Here is an 8,836-nt window from a genome sequence, read left to right as displayed (position 1 = left end):
CACCCACTACTCTGGATTGCAGCACAGGGGCCCTATGTCTAGCAACTATGGTCTTCTTGCTCCCAGACTCTATTGCTGTTTCTTCCCTGGACTGTTTTCTACTTCTCTTGCTTATTGTCTGGCCCTCTCATCTATGTTTACAAGCCCAAACTCTCTCCTTCCAAGAGTAAGTGTAGACAACTTCTTTCTTTAGGTTTTTGTCAGACCAGTAATTCTAAATACACCTCCCTTGTTCTAAGGAACAATTAGAGATTACTTCCCCTACAACTCTTTTCTGTTCTCAGCTTACTGACTTTATACAAGCTCAGCTTGCCCAGGTGGGCTTCATCATCAACAGGCTTTGAGGGCCTGGCTCTCCCCACAGGTATGGGCTATCAGGTTAATTGTCCTAACAACCTGCTCTGCCTTGTGTGGGGGGTGGACACCCTATCACAGGAGGAAAGCCAAGGCTCTTTTCTCTACTTTACACTAGCTAGAAAAGCTGGCCAGGTGTAGAAGGGTTAGTTGCACTCCTCAGGGTAACTTGAATGATGAGGTATCCAAGCTTCTGAAGATTTTGGCCTGTGAGAAAGAGAGTATGGTGTGATGAAATGTAGATATACTACTCACAATAGGTCCACACTTAGGTTATTGATTAAAACTTTTCTGAGTTGGTATAGTCCCTTAAGTTAAAAAAGTTGCAGTCCCTTCTCCAGTTAGAGATTCCTGAACTTTTAATCCTTCTACATGTAATATTTGTATCAATTTGATTGGGAGCTGTGTGTGTTTGCTAAGGGATAAATGATCTAGTAAGTAGCCAATGTCATCCCTGTCATTAGTGATTATTAAGGCCCCATGGTGAGGCAGTTTCTCCTCAGAAAAGTGAAGACTGCAGACACACACAGGTCATCTTTTTACCTTAGATGATTTCCCTGAAAAGTGGGCATATTCTTTCAGGTCAGATTCAAGTAAACAGAAATGTTGGGTCCCATGGCAAACAATGTCCTTCTGAAAATAAGACATTTTTTTTAATTAGTATGGTTGCTGAGCAGTTGAAACTGAGGATTAGGTAAAGTCGTGTTTGGAGAGTTTGTAACATGAGGTAAAATGAATACCCTGTCCCTGTCTGATTCAAACCTAGGTAGACAAAACTGCCCCTGCCTAGTCTGAGGAATGTCCGCTCCTTCTAAGGCATTGGATTTGTGAATGCCTGTTTGGACTTGTCTCCATCACTCCGCCCTGGAAGATATTAGTAAGGATTCCTGAACTCTTCCAAAGGCCAAACAGGTGAGTCAGAAGGATTCTATATCTGCTACAGAATGCCTAAGGGCTGCTGTGAGGCATGGAACTTGGTTTCTAAGTGAATCTGGCAGTTTTTGTCTTTCCTAAGGAAAAAAAATATATATTTAAAGGGGAAATACTGCATGTCCTTAACATGCTTATTTCTGAGCCCTTTGTAACATACACAGAACAGACTACATTAGTGGCTCTTACGAATAAGAAGAATCCTGTGGATGAGTTAGAAGTTCTTTGTATTTCTCTTGCTCGGAAAATGGAAAACTTTCTCGCTGTCTTGACGACAGAGTCATTAATCATTGTATCTTAATTTTAGAAGTTGTTCTGCTGACTTTTTAGAACCTTTAGTTTTGTGGATTTGTGAAACAGAGGTTTTTCTATTTTACAAGGTTTCTGGGATTATATGAGTCCCACTGCAACATGGCGCAGCCTGGAGCCACTTAACTCATGGAAAAATCACAGGAATGGGATTTGTGGGAAGGATTGCCTCTCCCTGCGGTCAATATACTGGAGTTCACTACTGAGTAACCAAGTGGGGCATGGACAGTGGGACAAAGGTTTAATCAAGGAAATTAGGCACACAGGTGCCTTAGTAGGAGCATTGCCAGCAGATCACGGGAAGTGATCATTCCCCTCTATTCGGCATTGGTGAGGCTGCATTTGGAGTATTGTGTCCAGTTTTGGGGCCCCCACTACAACAAGGATGTGGAGAAGTTAGAGAGAGTCCAGTGAAGGGCAACAAAAATGATTAGGGGGCTGGAGCACAAGACTTATGAGGAGAGGCTGAAGGAACTAGGCTTGTTCAGTCTACAGAAGAGAAGAATGAGGGGGGATTTGATAGGAGCCTTTAACTACCTGAAAGGGGGTTCCAGGGAGGATGGAGCTAGGCTGTTCTCAGTGGTAGCAGATGACAGAACTAGGAGCAACGGTCTCAAGTTGCAGGGGGGGAGGTCTAGGTTGGACATTAGGAAAAACGTTTTCACTAGGAGGGTGGTGAAGCACTGGAATGGGTTACCTAGGGAGGTGGTAGAATCTCCATCCTTAGAGGTTTTTAAGCTGTGGCTTGACAAAACCCTGGCTGGGATGATTTAGCTGAGGTTAGTCTTGCTCTGAGCAGGGGGTTGGACTAGATGACCTCCTGAGGTCCCTTCCAACTCTATGATTCTATGTTGCTGAAGTCAGAATCAAGGTTTTCAGCATAGAGCAATCATGAGGGATATGATTTGTGTATTATAGGGGGATCTGGGAGTGACTCCTAGATTTAAATTCATGAACACTTTTAATTATTAAGGATTCTTGCAGTCTTCTGTTTGAGAAGCATTAACACATCTATTGTTTGCAGCAGGCCTTTGATACGCAGCAGGGAGAGTCTTCTCGGGTTATAAAAGCATCTCTTCTTTGTTCCATTAAATTCTGCTCAGATACAGGGCTATAGATCTATGATCTATACAGGAGATCTTTTTTCTAGTTATAGCGCTTAATTATGCCACTGTAGTTATACAAGTGTAACTCCCTATGAGAATACTCTTATTCTAGAATAAGAGTGGATTTTTTTCATTTTAATTTAAACCACTTCCCAATAAGGTAAACCAGAAAAAGGCACTCTGGGATAAGTGTCAACACAGAGAGTCATACTGGTATAAGTAGAGGAGTTTAAATTCATACCCTACCTTATACTGGTATAACTTTCCATGTAGACAAGCCCTTAGCTGAGTTGTAAAGTGTTAACAATTACTACTTCCTTTCTCTTACTTGTGTTCCTCAGGAAACATCTGGCAGCCTGACAAAACCATTGAATGTTCTGAAGAGTTCAGGCCATGTACCAGGAACAGCTGGAACCTGCCCGAGCCACTGTAGCAAGTGCGAGAAGGGCGGGAGCCATGCTGAGCTTGGGATGAGTCAACATGAACAAATAGGAAATAAATCAGGTGTCTGTAGTGAACGAAGTTGTTGTCTGTAGGACCCTTGCATGCTTGACTACAGAAGTTGGAAGGTGGGTAGTGAATGAGGGAGGGGATTTCAGGAAGCGAAAGGATGGCATTGTGGTTAAAGTAATTAAATATAAAGCTGTGAACCAGATTCTATTCCTGCCTCTGCCACAGTAAACCATTAATTTTCAGAGGAGGTTGCCGGGATAAGATAAGAGGCGGATGCTGCATTACTCAAGATGTGCTTATGAGGGATGGTACCCCAGATGAGCCCCCTAAAATGTAACCTTCTGCAAAGTGGAGCTACAAGAGCTGGGATCAATGTGTAAGTGTTCCTCTTAACAATACAAAACGGAACTGGCTCAAGCCCCCACCTAGTAATTGTGGAAAACTTAACACCGCCCGGGCACTTCTCAGAGGTAATATTTCCCCACATGCAGACACTGACTCTGTCTATAAGAAAAAAGAACTTTTATTTAGAGGAGAGAGAACCAAGCAGTAAAGTGGGAAAACACCCACCATTACCACATTCAAAAGCATGTGACCATAAGCAAAACCTGACCACACAGTGGGTTGCGCAGTGTCCTTTGCCTCAGTCTGACAAATGACGGTCCCTTTAACACACCACGCCCCTCTCCCTCCACTGCACCCTACTCACAGTGGGCTGTCCTTGGGTAGCAAAGACCCAGAGTTGAGAGGGGTGCTCACCCATTCCTGGACGAGGGCTTCAGACAATGCCTCTGCTGCTGTGCCTCTGCAACTGGCTCACAGGACTTACAGCCTCAGCCCAGGCACCACCCACAGGAGCCCTGACTGGAGGATCACCTAGCTCCACTGATTGATCCAACCATGCTATATAAGCCAGAAGGAGGCATAGCAAGTTGTCTGAGCAACTAGATGATTCTGCTGCATTGGACCCTGCATGCTGCATCCAAACCTTTTCTGATTCCTGCCTTGCCCCTGCCTTTTCCCCTAGCTCCCACAGTGCTCCATTGACAACAGTCAAAGTTCAGTGCTTCAAGATTCATTTTTTCAAAGCTCTTCACCAGATTATTGTGAGATACCTGAAGGGCAATCTCTTTCCTGGAGATCAAGACCTCCTGCAACAGCTTCTTTCCAGTGGAATTGTCAGCCTCAGCAATCAGCATTGTTGTTCACAGGCAAGACACTTTCTTGGCAACAGTAGCAAGTAGCAACCAAATCAGTAGCAAGACCAGACATCCCAATATTAGGGGCTTTGTCTTATATACACAACTGTACCCCCCTACCCCCATAAAATGCGTGTCCCAATTTTTCACACTTGCGATCTGGTCTCTTTATGACTTTGATCCTAAAGTACTTTAGAATCCCTGCAAACCTCACCCCTGTCAAAATAAAATTTAAAACCCCTTTTTGAACATCATATCCCACACTAACAAAACAAATGATTTGAGGAAGGGGGTGGGGAAGAGGGACTGTGGGATGAAGATGAAGTTAGAGAACCTGTGTTGTCTTTACTTTTAGAATTTGTAAGGTGCTCATATACCACAGAGATGAGGACAGTATAAATGCCTAGATCTGTCTATACAGAGACTCCTAGGTGCTGAAATAATACAGATTAATACATCTTACAGAAATAACTGGTTATGAACCCTAAATGTATACAACTTAATGTCAGAGCATACTTTTCTGCAATATAAACAGTATCAATATTAACTGTGCAGATCTTCCGTAAAGCGTTGAGATGGGTGTTCTCCAAATATTAAGAAGAGAAACAGTATCAGCATGTGACTGGAACATGACGAATCTCTGATTGGGTATTTGAAAGGATCACTATCAAATTAATGTTATTCAATGCACTTTTGATTATGAAAGCTGGCACACACTTTCAAAGTCCTAGTTTTTGTTTACTTTTTCATTTAACTCAGCTTGGACAGTAAAGTGAGACTAGACTCATCTGTTTCCGGTCACTTTTGGGCTCCCACGCTGGCACAGTATCTTGGTTTTGGATTGTTTCCTTGTATGCTAAAATCCAAATGAAGCCAATGAACTGAAGGGGGGAAAACACTCAAGAAAATATTTTTCTAATATGTTTAGCAACACCTTTCTTTTAATAAAAAGAAAATTTCTGTATTGAAACTACCTGATAGGGTCCCTTGAAAATAATAAGGAACATTATTAGAAGGATGGCAAAATACTTAGTCACTCACTTAAGTCAGGACAGCTAAGTTACTTACTTACATCAGTAAATTACTGGCAAAGTCAGTACAGCCAATTCAAAAGCTCATGGGCCAAATTCTTCACTGGTTTAACTAAAGTCAATAGTTGCTTCAGGGATGAATTTAGTCTAATTTTTACTTACTTCAACCACTACTAAGCATTAACTTTTAGTAAATATTTAGTGCTGGCATTTCTGGAGTTACTGATTTAATAATTCTCACTACAATCAGAAAAATGTGTCCTCTTAAAAGACAGACAGACATATCATCTATCTGGTGCTTCATTCATCCATTTCTTCCATAACTATCCGTCCCTTTCTCATGCTGTTCTGACACATGAAGTATATTCCCTTTCCTTTCAAACAATTACACTCTATTAAGTGCTCAGTCTTGCGTGTGCTTCATTGTCAACAAATCCATAGCCCCAGTGAAATCAATGGGACTACCCATATGTTTAAAGTTAAGCATGTGCTTATGTGCTTAACTGTATTGACTCAAAATGCTCAACACCTAGCAGGATCAAGCCCCTAAATCACATCTGAAAACTCAATTTTTCCTGATGACCACAATAATCGTTAGTATTCACCATTTTATATTTAAAAAATAATCAAAACAACTAAGATGTGCACATTTTAAACTAAACAACCATATCATTGCATTTCTCACTCTCACTTGTACCGCACCTAAAAATTCCACTTGGGGTAGAGTCTGTTTCTTTCCATGTCCTCTGTAAACACCTACCAAACTTTTGGGTGAAATAACAATACGGAAATTATACCTATTAATTTTAACTTTCAGTTAAAAGTACAGGATGATGGAATGCAGGAAGATAATTGACAGTAATATGAATTGTACATATTGATTTCCTGTAACTGGAAGGCTCCCAAGTATTGTGTTTAGTAGTTCACATAAAAGATAAAAAGAGTGCTCCATTTATTGCCAGCATAGGAAGTTGGAGGGTCTGCTAAATATTTTCCATTTCCCAACCAAATATTTTTCCTATCTATTCTCTTTTTTTTAAGTTTTAAGTTTCTCTTTAATTTCTTTTCCAGTTTCTCTATTTTCTGTTACAAACCTTTGGTATATTATAAAAACCTTCAATCAGTAAATATTCCACTTATTTTTATCTTCAGAGTTCAGATGTAAAATATTTTCTTTTTCTCTTTGTTTATGGTATCTACTTTGGAAAAATACCTAATTTGTGACCTGTATGTGAACCTAAATCTATATCTAGCTATCTTAAAATGGTCTTAAAAAAACTGCACCTGTAGATCCTGGTTGCACCAAAAATCTCCAGTGCTGGAGTCACATTCCAAGCTGTAGAACCACTGATATAAGATCTTGTCAGATCTTATATATAAGACTTGTCAGATTTACATAGGTGATAAGAATAGAGGAAATAGAGAAGCATTCTGCATTTAAGAAATACACTTCTTGTTTCCATCATATGTCCATATGTCTCAACATGATCAATGTTTAGGATGCCTTGGTCCAGGTTCAGCAATGTACTTACATAAGTGCACAACTTCAAGTACATGAGCAATCCACTGACTTCAGTGGGACCACTTGTGTTTAAAGTAATGTACACGCTTAAATACCTTACTGAATTAGGGCCTCACTCTCCCCATGTTTTTTCCAGCAGTGATTTTCTCAGGCAAGGCCTCACTCAAGTGCTCCTTTAAGAAAAAAGCTTAAAATGTCCTAAAATATCCTAAAACCTCTGGCCTAGTTCCTCTTTACTTCATAAAGTGCTTCTACCCCTCTGCCTGCAGAACTCAAACTTCTAGTGAAACGATTAAGCATTTCCTCTCTTTTGTAGGTACTCATTCATCCAAGAAACAATACCATGGGACTGGCCATCCTACTCACCCAGGGGTAGTAACAAACAGCAAATACCCACAGTAGCAGTTTGTGAGCAAAATCTATAGGCTAAAATTTGTTCACGTAAACCATTTATTGAACAATCACAAATAACAAACAAATCCATAAATCCATTCTGTCTGTGAACTGGAGAAATGGAGGATTTGTCACTAGCTGTTTGCTACAAATAATTTGTCAAAGTGTCCTCAGAAGCAATGACTGGGGCTTTTGAGGAAGCTGCCAGGATTATGTGCAGTGTATAATGGGAATGCATACAACGCTTGCAAGTTCTTTAAAATGTTTTCCCTAATCTACAGGTATTACTTCAGTTTTATCAGGGTGTTTGCCAGATTGACAAGTATGATTTGCTTGCTCTAATTTAAATATATCTCATTTTAATGATCTACAGCAAGCTGCAACTACAAATCTGCCTGGCAGAAGCTACCCAATTAACATGTTGTTCAAGCCCTATTTCAAAATGTTATGTAGAATTATTAACACAAAAGAAAAGCCAGCTGGCATATATACACAGAATGGGGAATGAACAACAACACTTCCTTGAAGAGCAATCTGTATGAAATCGGAATCATTTGATGATTACCTGTTCTATTAATTCCCCCTGAATCACCAGGCATTGGCCACTGTCAGAGACAGAATACTGGGCTAAATGGACCATTGGTCTGACCCAGGATAACTGTTTTTATGTTCTTATGTAAATAATTTGTTTGAAATGGACATATGTTACTATGTACCAGATACCAAGAAGTAGGAAGAAACATGTTGGCATAGACTGAGGAAAATTAGTACACACCAATGCTATAATAAACTCGAAGTGGCATAGATGTTTGTAACAGGAAGAGACATAAACCAATATAAAAAACTGAATATGTTCTTTGACTTATGTTCTTTGAATATGTAGTGCAGGGGTGGTCATCTGCATATTAGGGGCAAAATCATAGAAATGTAGGGCTGGAAGGGACTTTAAGAGGTCATTTAGTCAAGCCCCATGTTGAGGTGGGACCAAATATACCTAGACCATCAGGATTTTGTCTAACTTTGTTCTCAAAAATCTCAGTGATGAGGATACCACAATCTCCTCTGGAAGACTATTCTAGTGCTTAAATATCCTTATAGTTAGAAAGCTTTTGCTAACATCTAATTGAAATTTCCTTTACTGCAGATTAAGCAATTTGCATCTTGTCCTACTCTCAGTGGCTATGAAGAACAATTGATCACATCCTTTTAATAACAACCTTTAGCATATTTGAAGACTGTTATCAGGTCCCCCCTCAGCCTTCTTTTTCCCAGAGTAAACATGCCCGGTTTTTTTTACCTCTTTTTCATATGTGAGGCTTTCTAAACCTTTTGTCATTTTTGTTGCTCTCCTGTGGATTCTCTCCAGTTCGTCCACATCATTCCTAATGTGTGGCACCCAAAGTTCGAGACGAGACTCCAGCTGAGGCCTCACCCGTGCCAAGTAGAGTGGCACTGCGTCTTGCATATGACACTCCTGTCAATACAGCCCAGAATGATACTAGCTTTTTTTGCAACTGCATCACATTGTTGACTCAGATT

At 40.4% G+C, this 8,836-nt stretch overlaps 1 long non-coding RNA gene across 4 annotated transcripts; it reads left to right on the top strand.

The window, feature by feature from the left end:
* Positions 1-512: 512 nt before the first annotated feature.
* LOC137162862 (uncharacterized) lies at positions 513-3,301 on the top strand. Of its 4 annotated transcripts, none has more exons than XR_010922531.1 (3): positions 513-535; positions 1,121-1,266; positions 3,041-3,301. It is a non-coding gene; the product is annotated as an uncharacterized lncRNA (long non-coding RNA). The 4 variants fall into 4 exon arrangements; XR_010922529.1 differs by lacking the exon at positions 513-535 and adding an exon at positions 818-884 and having other exon boundaries at positions 3,041-3,299; XR_010922528.1 differs by lacking the exon at positions 513-535 and adding an exon at positions 824-936 and having other exon boundaries at positions 3,041-3,293.
* Positions 3,302-8,836: the final 5,535 nt, after the last annotated feature.

Source organism: Emydura macquarii, unplaced genomic scaffold (genome assembly GCF_026122565.2).
Source record: "Emydura macquarii macquarii isolate MOO-44397 ecotype Brisbane River unplaced genomic scaffold, CSIRO-AGI_Emac_v2 contig_2473, whole genome shotgun sequence".
NCBI lineage: Eukaryota > Metazoa > Chordata > Testudines > Chelidae > Emydura > Emydura macquarii.
This window is presented reverse-complemented; position numbering and strand designations above follow the sequence as displayed.